The sequence below is a fragment of the Sphaerodactylus townsendi genome, unplaced genomic scaffold, assembly GCF_021028975.2.
Source record: "Sphaerodactylus townsendi isolate TG3544 unplaced genomic scaffold, MPM_Stown_v2.3 scaffold_33, whole genome shotgun sequence".
Lineage (NCBI taxonomy): Eukaryota > Metazoa > Chordata > Lepidosauria > Squamata > Sphaerodactylidae > Sphaerodactylus > Sphaerodactylus townsendi.
Genome location: NW_025950506.1, coordinates 154,013 through 176,118, shown reverse-complemented (window position 1 = coordinate 176,118; position 22,106 = coordinate 154,013). Strand labels below are relative to the sequence as shown.

At 48.2% G+C, this 22,106-nt stretch overlaps 1 protein-coding gene across 1 annotated transcript in view; it reads right to left on the bottom strand.

The window, feature by feature from the left end:
* Positions 1 to 18,579, bottom strand: part of LOC125425365 (lysosomal acid glucosylceramidase-like) — a 45,247-nt gene extending 26,668 nt beyond the window's left edge. Inside the window, exon 1 of the mRNA XM_048482979.1 lies at positions 18,409 to 18,579. The gene's annotated coding sequence lies outside the window, so the exon portion shown is untranslated. The remainder of the gene's footprint in view (positions 1 to 18,408) is intronic.
* Positions 18,580 to 22,106: the final 3,527 nt, after the last annotated feature.

Below are 22,106 nucleotides of genomic sequence, written 5' to 3'. Positions count from 1 at the left end.
ATCCATCCATCCATCCATCCATCTTCCTCATCCTCATCCTCATCCTCTATCTATCTATCTATCTATCTATCTATCTATCTATCTATCTATCTATCTATCTATCTATCTATCTATCTATCTATCTATCTATCTATCTATCTATCTATCTATCTATCTATCTATCTATCTATCTATCTATCTATCTATCTATCTATCTATCTATCTATCTATCTATCTATCTATCTATCTATCGATCTATCGATCTATCGATCTATCTATCGATCTATCTATCGATCTATCGATCGATCTATCGATCGATCTATCGATCTATCGATATACCTCCTTTTACAATATTATAGATACATTTGTATTTTAAGCACTGTTTTAATCTTTGAAACGTTTTAATATTCGCCACTTTGGCCGAATCTCCACTGAGAAATTAATCTAGATACATCTAGGTTTCAAAAGAATCGGCACCTTTTCATCAAGGTTTCACCATCCACTCTGCAGCGTGTTGCTAAGAAGAAGAAGAATTGGATTTATATCCCCCCTTTCTCTCCTGTAAGGAGACTCAAAGAGGTTTACAATCTCCTTTCCCTCCCCCCCCCCAACAAACACCCTGTGAGGTGGGTGGGGCTGAGAGAGCTCCAAAGATCTGTGATGAGCCCAGGGTCACCAAGCTGGCATGTGTCGGAGTGTACAAGCTGATCTGGTTCACCAGATAAGCCTCCACAGCTCAAGTGGCAGAGCAGGGAATCAAACCCGGTTCTCCAGATTAGAGTGCACCTACTCTCAACCACTACACCACGCTGCAAGACCCTATCAATATTACAAGCTGGTAATTTGGCACAGGAGTGGGGTAAAAAGAATTAAACGTTCCTCTAGGTTTTTTCTCCTGCCGACCTGCAGTGGATCATTGTTCACCACCACAGGTGAATTAGAAAGTGGCTGTTTGCAAGTACGACTCAGAGGCTGATAAAGTTAGTGGACTTGTAACCCCCATGCTCAGAATGGGTTGACCCAGGAAGGGGTGGAGACTCAAAGCAGCAGGAGGCTGCAGAGCTCATGTAGTTTGGAGGAGACGAGGCTACCAGACTCGGACCTTGATTGGTATAAGCCCTGAACACCTTGTTAAGGTAACTGCAATGTTGTTGGGAACTAGTGGGAAGGTAGTTGTTTATTTTTGCTATGTTGTAAATGTTGGAGTTTATAGTTTCAGGGTTTCTTTTTGTGTTTGTAATGGGTGAGAGTTCTCCTGGAAACCTTCATCATGTTGGATCCTGTTCATCAAGCCCTTGGAGTCTTCAGGAGCCAACCCACTTGCAAAGAAGAATTGGACTTGGAAGTATCCGTAGACTGTAAATATAAGGACTTGAAAATGCAAACCTGAACAGGACCTTGAAGTGTGATGTCAAATGTTGATGTTTGATGTTATATGTTAAGAAAGTAAACCATTTTGTTTTTAAAAAATTGTTGTTGCAAACTCATTCCAAGTTCTGCCCCACAGAACCACAGAAAGAGGTCACAGACTCATTTTGTAGAGTAGTGGCGTAAGAATCTGAGTGGTATTACACCTCAACAAGGTCAATTAATTTGCTCCATAAATCCAATGAATGAATGAATGAATGAATGAATGAATGAATGAATGAATGAATGAATGAATGAATGAATGAATGGCGCTAGTGTGGTAGACTGCACATTTGTTTGGTGGCCTCGCTAGATTCAAAAACAGGATCCAGAAGAAGGATAAGAAGTCCGGAAATGCTCAACGTCCGGCCACAGCTGGCTGAACTCCGGGCTTCTGCCGGGCCTGCCGGGGGAAGGGGGAGGGGTGTCGGGGGCCACATGACCCCAATGGCGAGTGCCTGGGGCGTGGCGCCCCACCCTATCCCATGGCAGCTACGCCACTGACTCTCAACACACTTTCAATGCACTTTGCAGCTGGATTTGACTGTGCGAAATGGCCAAATCCACTTGCCAATAATTGTGAAAGTGGATTGAAAGTGCGTTATTCTGCACGTGCGGATCTAAGCTGCAGGCTGGGTAATGCCAAACTCAAATGGGCCCTTGCTGTTCCGATCTTGGGCGTGGTTGGCCTCAAACTTAGCCTCCAGGTGGAGATGGGGACAGGGCGAGCCCAGCTGGCCACGCTCCCAGCCTCTAGACGGAGCCTGAGGGCTTATTGGTCTAACATTATTTTTCCCGAAGGGTTATTGGTCTAACATTATTTTGTATACGAGGTTGCCTAATAGCCTGTGAAGAACTCATAAACACCTAGTGCAAATTATAAGACGCAGGAAGCGTCTACAATATTGAGACTGATGTAACATCGATTAACCTAGTTTTGGAAGGCACACACGGTGCTGAGGAGAAATCGGTTTTCTGTCCTTCAGTGGTGCGAAATGATTGCTTTTTATGGTCTCCTCAAACAATGCCAGTAGTGATGTGTGCGGACATGATCTAAAAGCGTTCTCTCTTCTCTGGCCCAGGAAATCCCTCCTGTGAGATAATGAGTGTTTTCATCCAAAGAAGAAGTCCGCCTGCTGTCTTCTTTAGGAGGTGGCGTCTTTCTGGTTTTTCTCGCTAGCACCCCCAAAACGGTACCTTCTTGAGGTAATGAGTAACAAAAGAGATGGGACTAACACACACTGGTTATTATTTTGGCCTAAGGCCCAACAGTGACGATTCTCAGCTGATTCACCGTTTGAGTTTGAGTCACCAAATCAATCACTAAATCTGCTGTGTGAATGAAAATAATGGCTCTGAAGGGAAAGGTGGTGTAAAGCCCATAATGTATCGCAGCGAAGCATAATGACTGCTGTGAGGTGATTATGACACCTCTCTCACCAACTTCTCGCATCTTCTGAAATTATGCTCGCTATGATACAGTTGGGCTTTAATTAAGGAGAGGCATGCACGAAACACAACGCCCTGTCACACGTGAGAGAAGGTTTTTCATTTTGGGGTTGTTAAACCTAATATGTTTACTTCTGGACGTGTTGTTTTTATAATAATGTTTGTATGGCAGAAGCGTACCGGGGGTAAACGGCGCCCGGAGACAAATTGTCTCCAGGAGGCCCCCAGGCTCTGCCCCCCACCCCAGCTCCACCCCTGATGCCCCCAGGCTCCATCCCCCACTGCCCTCAAACCCGCCCATGTCACCATGGACATGGGCAAAGTCTAGGGTGCCTACCTCCCCCTCCAGACTCCCTCTGCCGACTGGGCTCCCAGGTTGTCCAGGGTGGGGTTGAGGGCACTTGGAGGCAGCAGGAAGTCCTGCTGCCTCGTTTTTGCGTGCCTCGACTGGCAGGGAAGGGGTCGAAGCCCGCGAAAATGACGAGGCAGCAGGACTTCCTGGTCACGTGGGGGGCTGATTCTGCACCCCCCAGGTGACCAGAAGAGTGGCGCCCGGGGACAAGGGGTACCCCTTGTCCCTAGGTAGATACGCCATTGTTGTATGGCCAGTATGGTGTAGTGGTTAAGCACAAAATTTAAGCCCCTTTCAAGTTTCCTTACAGGAGAGGAAGAGGGGGGTACAAATCAAAACTCTCCTTCCTGCTTGTGGTACATTTACGGTTGGCCCGAGCTTAACGGGCCTGTGGAAGGATCTGGAATAAAACATAAGAGAACTGGGGAAAATTTCTTCGCTCACCCAACCCAATCGCATGCTGATTCCCAATTGTTGGCATGCTTACTTCCTTGCCAGCATGGTGTAGTGGTTAAGGGCTGGTGGATTCTAATCTGGAGAACCGGGTTTGATTCCCCACTGCTTCACCTGAGTGGCAGAGGCTTATCAGGTGAACCAGATGTGTTTCCACGCTCCTAAATTCCTTCTGGGTGATATTGGGCTAGTCACAGTTCTCTCAGAACTCTCTCAGCCCCATCTGCCTCACAAGGTGTCTGTTGTGGGTAGAGGAAGGGAAAGGAGCTTGTAAGCTATGGTGACCAGACGTCCCGCTTTTGGCGGGACAGTCCCGCCTTAAAACAATTTGTCCCGCATCCCGCTGGTTTTTTGAATCGTCCCAATTTTTGCACTGCCTTCTGGGGTGCTCCCGTTTCCCGCCCTGTCCCGGTTTACACAGGTGACAATCTGGTCACCTTATTGTAAGCCACCTTGAGTCTCCTTACAGGAGCAAAAGGTGAGGTATAAATCCAAGCTCCTCTTCTTCTCTTCTTCTAATTTACCTGAGAAGTGTCTGATCCTTTGTTGGTCACCGACATGAGTTATCGATAGTGTTTGGAACTGTTACAATCCAGAAGTGAGGGTCGAATGGTCATAGATTAGAAGAAGAGTTGGATTTATATCCCCCCCTTTCTCTCCTATAGGAGACTCAAAGGGGCTTACAATCTCCTTTCCCTTCCCCTCCTCCCCACGACAAACACCCTGTGAGGTGGGTGGGGCTGAGAGAGCTCAGAAGAGCTGTGACTAGCCCAAGGTCACCCAGCTGGCATGTGTTGGAGTGCACAAGTGGCAGAGCAGGGAATCAAACCTGGTTCTCCAGATTCCACCAGTGTTCCAGCCCGGGAATGACAGCCCTCAGACCTGCAGACACACGTCACACAAAACAGCAATGAAAGCCTGTTTGACATATGGGGCAATTCGGGCAGCAGGCGGATTTTTCATTTCCCCTCCCTTTTGCACCACGTAAAGCCAGAGGTGGGATCCAGCAGGTTCTCACAGGTTCCCAAGAGTAGGTTACTCATTATTTGTGTGTGCTGAGAGGGGGTTACTAATTGGTGGTTTTGCCCTGTGATTTTTGCCTTAGTCATGCCCCTCCTCTCAGCAGTAGCGCGCAGAACATGAAGCAGTCTAGCAGGAGGTGCGCCGCCGTGCGTGGCAGCCTGCGCCTGCGTGCATTCGTTTCCCGCCCAAGGACCGGCGCAGCGGCTGCGTCCTTGCCACAGCCCCACCCAGGAATGCCCCGCCCCCGGAATGCCCGGCCACACCCCCATCATGCCCCGCCCAGCCCCATTGGCGCTACGCCACAGTTTGAATCCCACCGCCGTGGGAACCTGTTCCTAAAATTTTTGGATCCCACCACTGCATAAAGCCCCTTTGGAGGTGGAGCGACAGAATCTTTGCCATTATGCCTCTGACCGCCTAGCATTCCGCCACACAACTGGAGTGTATTGTTATTGACGTTTAAGGAGTAGTCTGGTTTTCAGGCCCGTGTTTTTAACTTATGTTTGTGGTTGTCTGTTGGGAAATTCCCAGAGGGGGTGTCCACTGTTGAGAACAGGATACCGGCCTTACGAACCCCTGCAGCTGCCTTACTGAGGCCCCCTCCTCACATACAGAAGAATGCATTTTCAATGCACTTTCAATCCACTTTGAAGCTGGATTTTACTGTGCGGAATAGCAAAGTCCACTTGCAAACAATTGTGAAAGTGGATTGAAATGTGCATTATTCTGCACGTGCGGAATCAGTCAGACTTTGGTTCAATAAAGTTAGCATTATGCACTCTGTCCGGAAGTAGCTTTCCAGGATCTCAGGTAGTTAGAATAATAGAATAATAGAATCACAGGGTTGGAAGAGACCCCCAAGAGACCCCCAAGGGCCATCCAGTCCAACCCCCTGCCATGCAGGAACATAGGAGAGAAAGGGGGGGATATAAATCCAACTCTTCTTCTAATCTATGACACACAATCAAAGCACTCCTGACAGATGTTAATCTGAGCCTCTGTTTAAAACTCCCCAAAAGTTTTAGAAATAGTTTTAGAAATAGTTTTAGAAATAGTTTCAGAAATAGTTTTAGAGATAGAAAAAGTGCAGAGAAGGGCAACGAGGATGATTGAAGGATTGGAGCACCTTCCTTATGAGGAGAGGCTGCAGCGTTTGGGACTCTTTAGTTTGGAGAGGAGACGTCTGAGGGGGGATATGATTGAAGTCTATAAAATTATGCATGGGGTAGAAAATGTTGACAGAGAGAAATTTTTCTCTCTTTTCTCTCACAATACTAGAACCAGGGGCATTCATTGAAAATGCTGGGGAAGAATGAGGGACTAATAAAGGAAAACACTTCTTCACTAACGTGTGATTGGTGTTTGGAATATGCTGCCACAGGAGGTGGTGATGGCCACTAACCTGGATAGCTTTAAAAAGGGCTTGGACAGATTTATGGAGGAGAAGTCAATCTATGGCTACCAATCTTGATCCTCCTTGATCTCAGATTGCAAATGCCTTAGCAGACCAGGTGCTCAGGAGCAGCAGCAGCAGCAGAAGGCCATTGCTTTCACATCCTGCATGTGAGCTCCCAAAGGCACCTGGTGGGCCACTGCGAGTAGCAGAATGCTGGACTAGATGGACTCTGGTCTGATCCAGCAGGCTAGTTCTTATGTTCTTAAAAGAAGAAGACTCCACCACACTCAGATATAGTGAATTCTACTGTCGAACAGCCCTGACGGTCAGAAAGTTCTTCCTAATGTTTGGGTGGAATCTCTTTTCCTGCACCTTGAATCCATTATTCTGTGTCCTAGTCTCTGAAGCAGCAGAAAACAAGCTTGCTCCCTCTTTGACATGGCATCCCTTCAAATATTTAAACATAGCTATCATGTCCCCCCTTAACCTTCGCTTCTCCAGACTAAACATCCCCAGCTCCCTAAGTCTCTCTTCATAGGGCATCGATTCCAGACCTTATACCATTGTGGTCACCCTCCTCTGGACCCGTTCCAGCTTGTCAATATCCTTCTTAAATTGCGGTGCCCAAAACTGAACACAACACTCCAAGTGAGGTCTGACCAATACAGAGTAGAGTGGTATAGCTACTTCCCTCGATCTAGACACTACTCTTATTGATGCATCCCAGAATCGCATTGGCTTCCTTGGCTGCCGCATCACACTGCTGACTCATGTTCAGTTTGTGGTCTACTAAGACTCCCAGATCTGTTTCACATGTAGTGTTGTCAAGCCAGGTGTCTCCCATCCTATATCTGTGCATTTCATTTTTTTTCCTGCCTAAATGAAATATCTTACGTTTATCTCTGTTGAAATCCATTTTGTTAGTTTTGGCTCAGTTGAGGTCTTTCCTATGACTTGGCACTGATCCCTATAACTGGAGAGGCCGGGGATTGAAGAAGAAGAAGAAGAAGAGTTTGGATTTATATCCCCGCTTTCTCTCCTGCAGGAGACTCAAAGGGGCTTACAATCTCCTTGCCCTTCCCCCCTCACAACAAACATCCTGTGAGGTGGCAGGTGGGGCTTCAAGAGAGCTCGAAGAAGCTTTAGCTGACTAGCCCAAGGTCACCCAGCTGGCGTATTATTGTGGGAGTGCACAGGCTAATCTGAATTCCAGGATCAGCCTCCCACAGCTCGAGGCGGCAGAGCTGGGAATCAAGCCCGATTCCTCCAGATTAGATACACGAGCTCTTAACCTCCTACGCCACTGCTGCTCTAGGACCCTCTGCATGAGGATCTACCTCAGAGCCACAGGCCCTCCTTTGGTCTGACATCAGGAACAGCGCCCTTTTAGGAGACTTGGAAAAGAGATGAGGCATCGCGAGCCGTCTTTGCAACCGTGTCTCCGAGTGATGCTCTGAGTCTTGTTTTCGCCTCGCAGAATGCACCCGGACGGGAAGATTATCCCACTCCACCACCTCTCCCTCCGCCAGCCTCACACCTGCCACTCCCAGGCAGGATTTTTCTGACACACCCCGATGCAATCGGTTGTGTCATCTTGTGCTGCCTCATGCCAATCAAAAGGCCCTGAATCCGAGGCTGCCGGTTTAGGCTCCTGTTTGTCTCTTTGCTTTTTTAATTTTTAAACAGGCCTCATGCCAGTGTTTTCATTGGATGCAGCAAGTCTCTACGATTTCTTTTGCAGCGTCATTATCTTTAAATTCTTTTGCGCCAGTGGTACTAAGAACATAAGAACAAGCCAGCTGGATCAGACCAGAGTCCATCTCGTCCAGCTCTCCCTGCTACTCGCAGTGGCCCACTCAGGTGCCTTTTGGGAGCTCACCTGCAGGAGGTGAAAGCAATGGCCTTCCTGCTGCTGCTGCTCCTGAGCACCTGGTCTGCTAAGGCATTTGCAATCTGAGATCAAGGAGGATCAAGATTGGTAGCCATAGATCGACTTCTCCTCCATAAATCTGTCCTAGCCCCTTTTGAAGCTATCCAGGTTGAGGTGATCACCACCTCCTGTGTGGCAGCATATTCCAAACACCAATCAAGCCAATGCGTTCTTAGCGTAGATAGAAGTGTTCCCTTTTATTAGTCCTAATTCTTCCCCCCAGCATTTTCAATGGATGCCTCCCTGGTTCCTAGTATTGTGAGAAAGAGAGAAAAATTTCTCTCTGTCAATGTTTTCTACCTCATGCATAATTTTAGTAGACTTCAATCCATATCCCCCTCAGACGTCTCCTCTCCAAACTAAAGAGTCCCAAACGCTGCAGCCTCTCTTCATAAGGAAGGTGCTCCAAGGTGCTACTATATGTAGTTGATAGTTCCATGGGAATGTCAACTCAATGCATGGCAAGCTAGTGTGAAAAAAGGCAAGAAACTCTATGCTGGGGAGTCATTAGGAAAGGAATTGACTAATAAAACTGCAAAAGATTGTCATGCCCTTATATAAAGCAGTGGTCGCTGTACCGCACTTGGAGATACTGTGTCCAGTTCTGAGGTCTCCCACATCTCAAAAAAGGATATTGAGGAGAGATAGAAAAAAAGTGCAGAGAAGAAGGGCAACAAGGATGATTGAGGGACTGGAGCACCTTCCCTATGAGGAGAGGCTGCAGCGTTTGGGACTCTTTAGTTTGGAGAGGAGATGGCTGAGGGGGGATATGATTGAAGTCTATAAAATTATGCATGGGGTAGAAAATGTCGACAGAGAGAAATTTTTCTCTCTTTCTCACAATACTAGAACCAGGGGGCATCCATTGAAAATGCTGGGGGGAAGAATTAGGACTAATAAAAGGAAACAGTTCTTCACGCAACGTGTGATTGGTGTTTGGAATATGCTGCTACAGGAGGTGGTGATGGCCAGAGGCGTAGCTACCATGGGGACATCCGGGGACAAGTGCCCCGGGCGCCACCTTGTGGTGGGCGCAAAAATTGCAGGTTCATTTATGGCTTTTTCTATTTTTCAGGTTTTTTCCATTTGTGGCTTCGCAGGGGGGCGCAGTTTTTTAGAGCTAGCAGCACCAAGCCTTCAGAGTATTGTCAGGTGACTCTCCTGATTATAGGCCCAGCCAAGTTTGGTGAAGTTTGGTTCAGGGGGTCCAAAGCTGGACCCCCAAAAGGGGTGCCCCCATCCCCCATTGTTTCCAATGGGAGCTAATGGTAGATGTGGCTACCCTTTTGAGGGTCCATAACTTTGGGCTTCCTGAACCAAACTTCACTAAACCTGGGTGGTTTCATCAGGAGAGTCTCCTGAAGATAGCCTAAAAGTTTGGTACTGTTAGCTTAACCATTGCTCCCCTGACAGGCACTCCCTCAAACTTTCCCCTTAGGTTCTCTCTTTAAATCCTTTGGAGTGGATTTAAAGGGAGAATCTGGGCTCCCTAGATTAAAAAAAAAAATGAAAGTATTGTTGAAGGCTTCAAAACTAGATTCAACTGGTGGCTGTAGGAGTTTTACAGGCTGTGTGGCCGCGGTCTGGTAGGTCTTGTTCCTAACGCTTTGCCTGCATCTGTATGGCATCTTCAGAGGTGTATCACTGGGAGAGAAGCCCCGTTATAAGAGAAGGCTGGACATAGTGTATAGTAGACTTCTCTCTGTGATACACCTCTGAAAAAAATACCAGCCACAAGATGCAGGTGAAACATTAGGAACAAGATATACCAGACTACGGCCACTCAGCCCAGAAAACTCACGATACACCAACATTGAAAATGATGCTGTTTGGGAATGGAGAATCTACCCTGAAACAGCATCACTTTCAATGTTGTTTGAACTAGGGAGCCCAGAGTAATCCCCTTAAGGTGGATTTAAAAGGAGAATCTAATTTATAGTTTAAATACACGTGCTGATGCTGCTTCTGTGGGTGGATTCCCGCTCAAAAAAAAAAATAGCATCACTTTCAATGTTGTTTAAACTAGGGAGCCCTGGGTGTGTTCAGATTTGTGTGTTGGGGCATGTTCTATAATGCGATGGTGACTTTGAGATGACCTGGTGCAAAAAAATGTTGTTTGGCCGTGGTGGGGGAGGGACGCTGCCCATATGGGGGGGGGGGGCGCAAAACTCAGATTTTGCCCCGGGCTCCATTTACCCTAGCTACACCCCTGGTGATGGCCACTAACCTGGATAGCTTTAAGAGCGGCTTGGACAGATTTATGGAGGAGAAGTCGATTTATGGCTACCAATCTTGATCCTCTTTGATCTGAGATTGCAAATTCCTTAACAGACCAGGTGCTCGGGAGCAACAGCTGCAGAAGGCCATTGCTTTCACCTCCTGCATGTGAGCTCCCAAAGGCACCTGGTGGGCCACTGCGAGTAGCAGAGAGCTGGACTAGATGGACTCTGGTCTGATCCAGCTGGCTTGTTCTTATGTTCTTATGTTCTTATGTAGAAATCTACAAAGAGGGGAAAAGGAACGTCTGTATATTTTTCCTTATAGTTTTCAAGTATCTTTGTGTCTAGGAAAAGAATAAACTGAATTTGAAAAAGCGTAAAAATGCTAAAGCATTCTTCTTCTTCTTCTTCTTCTTCTTCTTCTTCTTCTTCTTCTTCTTCTTCTTCTTCTTCTTCTTCTTCTTCTTCTTCTTCTTCTTCTTCTTCTTCTTCTTCTTCTTCTTCTAAGCCGATCAAGCAAGGTGAGCTTAATCACCTTTGACTTTATTACTACCTAACGTAAACAGCTGTAGAGTGGATAGTTTTGCAATGGAAGGTGGTTAGAATGGCGGATAACATATACGTTTTACCTATATAATTTGCGAACATGCAAAGTGTCACGATGACGAACCCTCCACCTGGTCTGTGAGTCAAGACATATGAGCAATTGTTTGCTGAGCTAGACAAGACACAAGAGGGGAAAAAGAAAAGTACAGTGCAACCTCGGTTTTCATTGCCTTCGGTTTTCATTGGTATCGGTTTTCATTGATTTTTGCAGGGAAAAAATTGTCTCGGTTTTCATCATTTGCCTCGGTTTTCATCGAGTTGCAGTAAGGTGCGGGGGTTTGTGGAGAAAAATCACCCGGACAAAGCTGTTGCAGGCCGTGTCTGCAACTTGTTTAATGACAATATCTTGCTCCATTTCAGACAAATCTTAAAGAGCCGTCTGAAACAGACCTCCCGGGACAGCTTTCTGGGGCGACATTGGTCCACTGGCTCTGAAGCTGGTCCTATTGTTATTGTTTGTTCCTGTTTTCAGCATTAAACACTATGTTTATTCACCAAAAAATGTGTGTTTTGGTTTGTTTTTTGGAGTGCCTGGAACAGATTAATTGGATTTACATTGATTCCTATGGAAAAGTTTGCCTCAGTTTTCATCGGTTTCGGTTTTCATATATTCTTTTCGGACGGATGACCAACGAAAACTGAGGTTCCACTGCAGTGGCGTAGGTGGTTAAGAGCTTGTGTATCTAATCTGGAGGAACCGTGTTTGATTCCCCGCTCTGCCGCCTGAGCTGTGGAAACTTATCTGGGGAATTCAGATTAGCCTGTATACTCCCACACACGCCAGCTGGGTGACCTTGGGCTAGTCACAGCTTCTCGGAGCTCTCTCAGCCCCACCTATCTCACAGGGTGTTTGTTGTGAGGAGGGAAGGGCAAGGAGATTGTCAGCCCCTTTGAGTCTCCTGCAGGAGAGAAAGGGGGGATATAAATCCAAACTCTTCTTCTTCGCTGTATCTTGTATTGACAAAGGCTTTCACAGCCGGATTCAAATGGTTGTGGTGGGTTTTCCGGGCTGCATGGCCATGATCTACCAGACCACGGCCACACAGCCCGGAAAACCCACCAAAACCAGAAAAGTCTTTTGTTTACCACGTGAGGATGACTCCACTGTTCACATCCTACTATTTAAATCTGCAACGCTTTGGCAAGGCTATGGTGTTATCCCTGCCCTTATTTACCTTCGGAAAGGCCTGAATTTCTCCTCCTTCCCCTCAGTGAATCTCTGACTCCTTTGTTTCTTGATCTTTTTTCCCCTTCAGGGCTGCTTTCTTAAACATTATGGTAGCCAGGGTGGGGCCGCCAATCAGGTATTATAACCGAAGCATACTTTCACCGCAACAGGTCTTTATGACATTTTTGTTCCAACCCTCCCGCTTCCCAGCCTACACAGGATTCATTTCTAAAATATTCCCTCCAGGGAACACAGGGAGAGTGCGTATGATTTTCCATTCTGCCCACACAACGACCCTTTGAGGTAGGCCGTGTCATCGACCAGCTGAATGGTGATTTGGACCTCAGTCTCGTCTGAGTTCGACTCTGAAACCGCCACACCATTCTGGAGCCACTGTGCTGTCTTCCAAAAGAGAAGTCACGTGCATTTTCCAGTGAAATCATAAACGCTTGTTTTATGAAGAGGGAAAGCTTGTTTTTAAAAGCCACAAGCTGACTCTATTCAGCTGTGAATAATTGTGAACTTGGCAGGATACTGAAAGTGACTACAGAGTAAAAGAAAGGCTGCACTCTCATTCCTCTGGGGAGCTGGATTCTCCTCGGGACATCATCGCCTCCGTCCCACTCCATGTAGATTAGCAGGTGGGTCGGTTTCTACCTGGAAATGTCCCATCAGCATGGTACTGTAGATAAGAGCAGGTGCACTCTATACTGGAGAACTGGGTTTGATTCCCTGCTCTGCCACTTGAGCTGTGGAGGCTTATCTGGGGAACTAGATTAGCTTGGGCACTCCAATACATGCCAACTGGGTGACCTTGGGCTAGTCACAGTTCTTTGGAGCTCTCTCAGCCCCACCTACCTCACAGGGTATTTGTTGTGGGGTGGGGGAGGGAAAGGAGCTTGTAAGCCCCTTTGAATCTCTTACAGGAGAGAAAGGGGGATATAAATCCTCCTCCTCCTCCTCCTCCTCCTCCTCCTCCTCCTCCTCCTCCTCCTCCTCCTCTTCTTCTTCTTCTTCTTCTTCTTCTTCTTCTTCTTCTTCTTCTTCTTGACAGCTGACAATAGCCCTGTTTCACAACATCATGAAACATTGGGAAACGGGTACATCTTGTCTTTAGTGCATATGTATCTCAATGGTCAATTCCGCACTGCATAACAATAACGGGTTGCAGCCATAATTTTTGAACCCGTGTTCGGTTTTTTCTCTTCACATGGGTGCCCGTTTTCCATGAAGGAATCGAGTTGAGGTCTGGGAAAATAACCAGTTTTCTTTCGACCCCTTCACCCAAATGCCCCAAATGGCCCAACAATTGTGAAAGCATTCCTTTATCGGTGAAATGGTGCTCACAATCGCAGCCAGGGGGAGAAAATGTGGTTGGGGGACGTTTGGGAAACGGTGGGCTATGAAAGAACGAGAGAATTTGCCCACGGTGTTCACAAAATGGCTGCTGGCAAGGATCACACCGTAATGGTGGCTGGTAGCTCAGCAGAAACACAACTGAAATGAGGTTAAAAAGATGGGAAAACAGATAGTGGGTGGGAAAAATAAAGCATTTGGCACCCATGCTGTTTGCCTGAAAGCAGATTTAACCCAGGTTTGGGTAAAAAGATTGCTAGTTAAGCGATTTTTGAAAAACCCAGGTTGAGGGAAATTTAAGAAGAAGAGTTTGGATTTATATCCCCCCTTCCTCTCCTGTAAGGAGACTCAAAGGGGCTTACAATCGCCTTTCCCTCCCCCACCCCACAACAAACACCCTGTGAGATAGGTGGGGCTGAGAGAGCTCCAAAGAACTGTGACTAGCCCAAGGTCACCCAGCTGGCATGTGTTGGAGTGCACCAGCTAATCTGGTTCCCCAGATAAGCCTCCACAGCTCAAGTGGCAGAGCGGGGAATCAAACCTGGTTCTCCAGATTAGAATGCACCTGCTCTTAACCACTACATCACGCTGGCTCCGGGCCAATCCTGTTTTGGGGAAGGGACCTGTGCAAAATACACACTGGACATAATGTGTAACACACTTCTCTCTGTGATACGCTTCTGAAGATGCCAGCCACAGATGTAGGCGAAACGTTCGGAACAAGATCTACCAGACCACGGCCACGCAGCCCAGAAAGCCCACAACAACCTGTGCAAAATACTTCTCCAAAAGGGAATAATTTCCTTTCTCAGCCCATTATATTCGTACCGTGTGGAATCATCCAATGTGCACGCATGAACTCTAAAGCCTCTTAAGCTATGCGCTTAACAGTGGAGTTTTCCTACAGTCTTCCATTTAAAAGGGAAGTCTCCGGCTGCAAAGTGTACCCTCTACACTGATCTGATCCACCTTTTTGTCCTCTGACCACTTCCTTTCCTTCCCGTTCAAAATCTTTCTGGAAAGGTTGCCTGCCACCTTTTGGATTGGGGGGAGGGGGGGGGATGTATGCCACGTTTGGTCTATTGATAATTAAATGGACTGTGTCAATTCCACTGGTTTGTTGAGTTATCGGTAGATCAGCAGCGTGAAAATAAATAGAACAGCATGGGTGGAGCATTTTCATCTTCCTAAACAGAGGTTATTATACTTTGTATAACTCCAAAGTATTATACTTTGTATAACTCCAAAGGGTGATCACTACTGAACAGAGGATTATCGGCTGCCCTCTCCCCTCCTTGGAAGAACTCTATAATCCCCGAAGCCTAAAGAAAGCCCCAAATATTCCGAGAGACCCGTCTCATCCGGCCCACTCTCTTTTTGAACTGTTGCCATCCGGCAGACGATACAGGTCTATCAAAACGAGGACAAAGAGTCTTAGAGACAGCTTCTACTCTAGAGCTGTGGCGATGCTAAACTCTGCGGCTTCGTGTCGATGTGTTTGGGGCTGTGTAGGGATGGGTGGAGGAAGGGGAAAGTGAGGATGGGGTATGAGTCTGAAATTGTGTGCATCGAGGAATGCTGCTGTAAATTTCGTTGTGCGTGCACAATGACAATAAAAATGCGCATGCTTAAGAAGACAAAAGTCGCTGGAAAAGACAAAAGGTTGAAGACGACAGGAAAAGGGGAAGACCCAACCTAAGATGGATGGACTCTATAAAAAAATGCCACAATTCTCAACTTGCACGACCTGAGGAGGAGGAGCGTAAAAATGCAGAGAGTAGAGCATGGCCACCTCCTTCACTTTCCCTGCAAAGGCAGGGAAAAGTAGCACTTTCCCTGCTACCAGAAACTGTGGGGATTCTCCGATCTGCGGTTCGACGAATCCAGGCGTGTGTGCAACCGAGAATCCGACCCAAAGGGAATTTATAGTCCCCGTGAAGCAGACCACAAGTGCGTAAATGGCCCAAAGCTCAGCTCAGATGTCAGAAACAAAACAGACACGGCTCCGATCAGCTGTCAAGTTTGGATTCTTCCTTCTTTCTTTTCCCCTTTTCGCTTACCACAGCTGGCTGAAATCGAAAACCGACTCCCAATTTTTTCCGGTTGTTTCAACATCCCAGTGTGGGTGCCTCAGCTAAAAGGCATGCTGGTTTCCCCGATAAACTGGGATCCTTAATTACAGTTCTGTCCCAATGCATAACTCTGGTCTATTAAACTCTCATCGATGGCAGTTCGTAACTTTCCCAATAAGCAGGATTTGTCACCACGGTTTAGCCTCGGGAAAGAAACAAACACAACTGGTTGCAGAGCTCTCCTTTGGGAGTCAGGACATAGTGGAGCTGGTACGAGATCTCAGTCTTGTTTCACCACACAAAGAGAGGAACCAGGGGGACACTCATCAACTAGGACTGTGCTCATCACAAAGTCTGGTTTGTTCCCAGTATCTGAAGCGAACCCATGGTGTTCCACACACAGATAACCAATATGGTCGATTCCGCACTTGGGTTATCGACCTAAGTTCGAGCTGCGTTCGACCTAAGTGCTCCGCACAACCACTGGGATCGATTTGTACCAGCTTCGCCCCGTGTAACGGTCCAATTTCCGACTCCAGTTGGGAACGACTACTTTTTCAGGGAACCAACGCTCGAACTCGGCTCGATTCCAGTAAAGTGCGGAATCTCTGGTGCCAGGAGTCCCCCACTCAGCCAATCACGGCTGAGCGTTTTGGGCATCCGTACAGCTGGCCAATCAAAAAACGCCACCTTCGTCCCTCCATTCCTGTGCCAGTTTTTTTATAACGTGTGTGGGGATAGACGGGACATGGCCGCAGAACAGTAGCCAATCGGAACGGAGAGGCGAAGAGGCACAGGATGATTCCGCCCTCCGAGCTGGGATCAAGCTGGCTGCAGTGGGGAACAACAATGGCTTCGACCTAGGTCAGTACCCTTCTCAGGGAACTGGGTCGAACCTATTTTACTTGTGTGCGGAATCGCCCTATATTCACCAGATTTGAGTCCAGTGGCATCTTACAGTTCAACAAGATTGTCAGGGTCTAAGTTTCCCAGAGCCAAAGTCCCTGTCATTAGCTGAAGAGAGTATTGTCGAAGGCTTTCGTGGCCAGATTCAACTGGTTGTTGTGGGTTTTCTGGGCTGTGTGGCCGTGGTCTGATGGATCTTGTTCCTAACATTTTGCCTGCATCTGTGGCTGGCATCTTCAGAGGTGTATCGCAGAGGGAAGTCTGTTGCAGGCAAAACGTTAGGAGCAAGATCCACCAGACCGAGGTCACACAGCCCGGAAAACCCACCACAACCAGCTGAAGAGAGCTTTGACTCTTGAACCTCGAAAATCTTATTGGTCTCTGGAATCATAAAATCGTAAAATGAAAGAGTTGGAAGAGACCCCCAAGGGCAATCCAGTCCAACCCCCTGCAAATGCAGGAACACACAATCAAAGCACTCCTGGCAGAGGTTCATCCAGCCTCTCTTTAAAAACCTCCAAAGAAGGAGACTTCACCACACTCCGAGGCAGTGAATTAAACTGCCCTGATTGTCAGGAAGTTTTTCCTGATGTTTAGGTGGAATCTCTTTTCCTGTACCTTGAACCCATGACTCCTGGTCTTGGTCTCTGGAGCAGCAGAAAACAAGCTTGCTCCCTCACCAACACGACATCCCTTCAAATATCTAAACACGGCTATCATGTCACTCCCTTAACCATTTCTTCTCTAGACTGAACATACCCAGCTCCCTTTGACCACTAATTGTCGTCCTCCTCTGGACCCGTTCAGCCTGTGTATATCCTTCTTTTTATAATACTTTTGTTAACTTTCTCAATATAGTTAACAAAAAAGAAATATAAAACAGAAAAAAGAAAAAAGTCAAGCAAAGACAAAGCAGAAAAAGGTAATACAGCTCCCCCAAAACTATACGAATATTAGCTTTAACACACTGGATCTTGAGATGACAGAACGAATATTATCACACAGAAGTTACACAGTTTTTAAATCCCCTATCTTCTGTTCGCTGGCTCTACAACCTCATCAATATTCTTGAATTGCGGCACCCAGAACGCTAAGATGCTGTTCACCTCAAATTGAGCGGCCACAGACCAACACAGGTCTCCGAAACTATATTAAGTGCAGGCTACTGCCAGCCATCCCTGCTTTGGCTGTGACGGGATCAGGAATCAGTTATGCACGTTATACAGCCCTGAGACTTCAGCCGTTGCTCAGTAACATCAGAAGCAGCATCAAATCCAACTGAGTTCAGCTTTCTTTCCTAGGACTCTAGCGACGTAAGTGGAAATTGGACTGGGAGTCTACCTTCTGCCTCCCCCTGTCAGCAAGATGCCTCCAAGAGACCACCAAGCACAGCATGTCTAGCAGCTCCGAGTCAGGGATCTATTTCCTCTGAACATGGAGTGAGTGGTGGGTGGGAAGAGAGGTGCCACAGAGATCCATAAACACGTGAAGTTTCCTTATACGGAAGCAGGCTGTTGGTCCATAAAGCCGTGCGTTCCTGCATTGCAGGGAGTTGGACTTGATGGCCCTTAAGAACATAAGAACTAGCCTGCTGGATCAGACCAGAGTCCATCTAGTCCAGCTCTCTGCTACTCGCAGTGGCCCACCAGGTGCCTCTGGGAGCTCACCTGTAGGAGGTGAAAGCAATGGCCTTCTGCTGCTGCTGCTGCTCCTGAGCACCTGGTCTGCTAAGGCATTTGCAATCTGAGATCAAGGAGGATCAAGATTGGTAGCCATAAATTGACTTCTCCTCCATAAATCTGTCCAAGCCCCTTTTAAAGCTATCTAGGTTAGTGGCCATCACCACCTCCCTTGCGGTCTCTTCCAACTCTATGATTCTATGCTCAAATTGTCGACTCCGACTCCCGGGACTCCAGCACAGGTCTTTAACCTCACCTTTTACCTGATCCTTTTCACTGGGGTTTTGGACCTGGGATCTTCTGTGTGCCAGGAAGATGCCTGCAGCCCCTCCCCATCTCCCCTGATCCCTACACCCCGCCAATATCTCCACCTGCATCATCCCAAAGCACCAGCCCTCCTGGACTCAGCTTACCTGTCACCCGAACGATCTGGCAAGGGACCTTCAGATTCTGGGAGCTAATCCTCGTGTGCTCCAGATCCCCCAGAGCAGGTGGCTGTCAGATCTGCTAAGCACCACTGGGAGGGCCCGACCTGTCTGGCTGAGCCAGAAAATCAGCTCCGGCTTTCTCTTCTCGGCTTGCAACTGTGCAGATCCTCTGGGAACAGAAGGCGGATGTTGCAACCACAGCTGGGACAAACTCTGCTGGCCCCACCCAGAACCTGTTGGGTTCCCAGCCCACCTCCAAAACATGCACGGGAAATGCCCGCAGCTTGCCAGATCCAGTCCTTGCCAGATCCAGAACTTCCCAAAGCTAAAAACGCACAGGCATGGTTCACTCCTACTTAGAGCTTGGTTTTCTCATCTGTGGTGCCAAGGAGGCAGAGGTGGGACCCAGCAGGTTCTCAGCAGTTCCTGAGAGTGGGTTACTAATTATTTGCATGTGCCGAGAGGGGGTTACTAATTGGGCCCGCTTTTCCGTTAGAAATTCCATTAGGTCCAAAAACCATAAAGTCCTGTTGTTTCCTATGTGGCTGGCTAGCGAAGGTAGAAAACGGGATCATTCTCCCTGTTGGGCTGTTTTAAACACATGTTTTAGAAATATGGTCAAGTTCCTTGTTTGAGGACAGTGTCCTTCTTTTGATTGCTAGAAACAAAATTAAGTATTTGAAAGTATTAAGTGTTTGACAGGTAGTCAAATAGAGGAGAAGTAGTTGTTTCTGTTGGCAGGAGATGATAGGACTTGCTATAATGAGTTTAAATGATGGACAGAAAGATACCAGCTGGAAATTAGGAACTTTTTTTTTACAGTAAGAGTTTTTTTTTATAGTAACAGAGAAATTATTAATGCCCCGCCCCTGGGAATGCCCGGCCACGCCCCCGTCGTGCCCCGCTACGCCACTGTTTGAATCCCACCACCATGGGAACCTGTTACTAAAATTTTTGGATCCCACCACTGCAAGGAGGTCATGGTTTGGGGAATGTGATGGTAAGAAGGGCCTCAGTGAATTCCAAAACTCCTTTCCCCCGTGAATCACTGTCCTGGGTGCACCTTTGGATGGGAAGAGGTATGCCCAGAGCGTAGACTCATCCAGAAGCACACTGGGAAGCCTGCTCCAAGGGCTAGTCGTTCCACCTTGGGTGTGCCCGGATGATAGGATCGCACCAAAGGCAGAGGCAGAGCAAAAATGATCTGTGTAGATGGTTATCAGAAGGAGGAAAAAGTCAGAGAAGCAGTTCATTCTATTGCATCTCCCTTGTTATGAACGATAGGACCATTTCCTCTGCTGGGATGAGGCAGAATTATTGGTCTCCACAGAGACTCACGCAGAGCAGTGCTGGGGGGACTCTTAAGAACAAATAACACAGTTACATCCTGGAACAGGTATCTGACAAAGGGAGGCTCCAAAATTGACACTCATAGAATCATAGAGTTGGAAGAGGCCAGAAGGGCCATCAAGTCCAATCCACCTGCCATGCAGGAACACACAATCAAAGCACTCCTGACAGACGGCCATCCAGCCTCTCTTTAAAAACCTCCAAAGAAATAGATTCCACCACGCTCCGAGGCAGGGAATTCCCCTGTCGAACAGCCCTGACGGTCAGGAAGTTCTTCCTTATGTTTAGGCAAGGAGCAGCAGTGGCGTAGGAGGTTAAGAGCTCGTGTATCTAATTTGGAGGAACTGGGTTTGATTCCCAGCTCTGCCGCCTGAGCTGTGGAGGCTTATCTGGGGAATTCAGAGTAGCCTGTACACTCCCACTCCCACACATGCCAGCTGGGTGACCTTGGGCTAGTCACAGCTTCTCAAGGCTCTCTCAGCCCCACCTACCTCACAGGGGGTTTGTTGTGAGGGGGAAAGGGCAAGGAGATTGTCAGCCCTTTCAGTCTCCTCCTCCTCCTCCTCCTCCTCCTCCTCCTCCTCCTCCTCCTCCTCCTCCTCCTCCTCTTTGGATTAGGAAGACCACACTGCAAGGGGCCCGTGGGCTGAATGCACGCATTTACTGCTCTCAAGTCCTGGAGGAGTCGCCAGCGACCACTCTTTTTCCTGATAACAAAAACGGGTGTGTTCCATGGTGAGGTGGAAAGTTCTATGTGGCCGGCTGCAAGTTGTTCCTCTACCAGTTGGTGCATGGCGGTCAGTTTCTCTCTGGGCAGCGGCCATTGTTCTACCCAAACAGGGATCTCTGTGAGCCACGTGAGAGGAAGGGCGGTGGGCATGGCTTTATCCATCCCAGACTAAGGTCCTCTTGACCTGGCTCATAAGATCCCTTCCCCACAAGTTCACGTGAATGTCCAAAATGATGGGACGAACTGTGAGCTGCCGCTCAAGCCCGGGGCTGCTGACCGTGAGCGGGTGGACGCTCCGTCTCGCGGTCTGCTTTCCCCCCACTCACCCCCAAACACGAGGGCAGGCCTCGGCTGGCCACTGATCAGGCCAGTCGGCTGTTCTGATGACGGTCACGTCTGCGCCCGTGTCCACCAACCCCCAAAAAAGGCACCCTTCGATGGTGAGCTCCAAGTAGGGACGAGAGCTACCAATGGGTGTTTCCACCGCTGCCACGGTGGTTCTGGCAGCGCTGCATTGGTTACCTGGGCTCGTGGCCTTTATTGAATTGGAAGCTGGCAGCGCGTGGGGCAAGAGGATCAGCTGGATGCAACTGATTCCGCTGGGCAACTCCTGTGGGATGTTTGTCCACACCTGGATGTGAATGGCTCCCTGGTGTGTGGAGTCAATGACCCCTGGAATAACAAACAATCCCTGCTCAGCGGCTGAGGCCTTAGGCAAGACCAACCCAATGGCCTCTGGGGGAATTGGATCGCGGTATTGAGTAGGAGTGATTAGGATCTCATGAGGAAATTTGAGGGAAAGAGGTTGGAGACAGGTGAGAGAAATGCTGGCGGAGAGAGGTCGTTCAGGCTTATGCGATGCAGGTCTCGGGTCCTGGGGCTGTTTTAGTACTCCCGTTTGTTCCTGGGCCAGGGAGAGGCCCGGATTCGAGTTTCCCGACCTGCACTCGCTTCTCCAGTGGAAGCCTTTCTGGCACAAGGGACATTTCGTCTTGGGCTTTCCTTGGGGTCCTTGCCGTTTTGAGGTGGACCCTCCTCCGTCGGGGCGGTAAGCCCCCCTCCGGGGGACCTACAGTCCTTTCGGAAGTGTCCCTGCCTACCGCAATTGAAGCACTCTCCTTGGAGTTTTTTGTTTCCAGACATGATTGCTGCGGCTAGGAGACTGGCTTGATGTGAGGGCGATCCGATGTCCTGGCCAGTTCCGGATTTTTTCCTAAACCTGTGATCGCCCGGTGGCACTCGGCGGAGGCATTCTCCTTAGCGAGGCGCATGAGAAGTTCTGTTTGGGCCACATCATTATCAACTTGTCTCCTAAGAGCTTCCTGGAGCCTGTTCAGGAATTCTGCATAAGGCTCCTGAGGCTTTTGCCTGATATTAGAGAAGCTCTGAGCCGTCCGTCCAGTATTAGGTACTTTCAGGAACGCCTTGTAAGCGCCCTCAGAGGCGGCCGTAAGGGTGGCCTCTGGTAGGATGATCTGTGCGAGAGGATTAGTGAAATCTCCGGCGCCATAGAGCTGCTCTGCGGTGTAGGCTCTGCCAGAGGCGGCTCCTCTGCTTTGGCACTGTTGCCGGAATTCACTTTCCCAGACCACATATTGCGGTG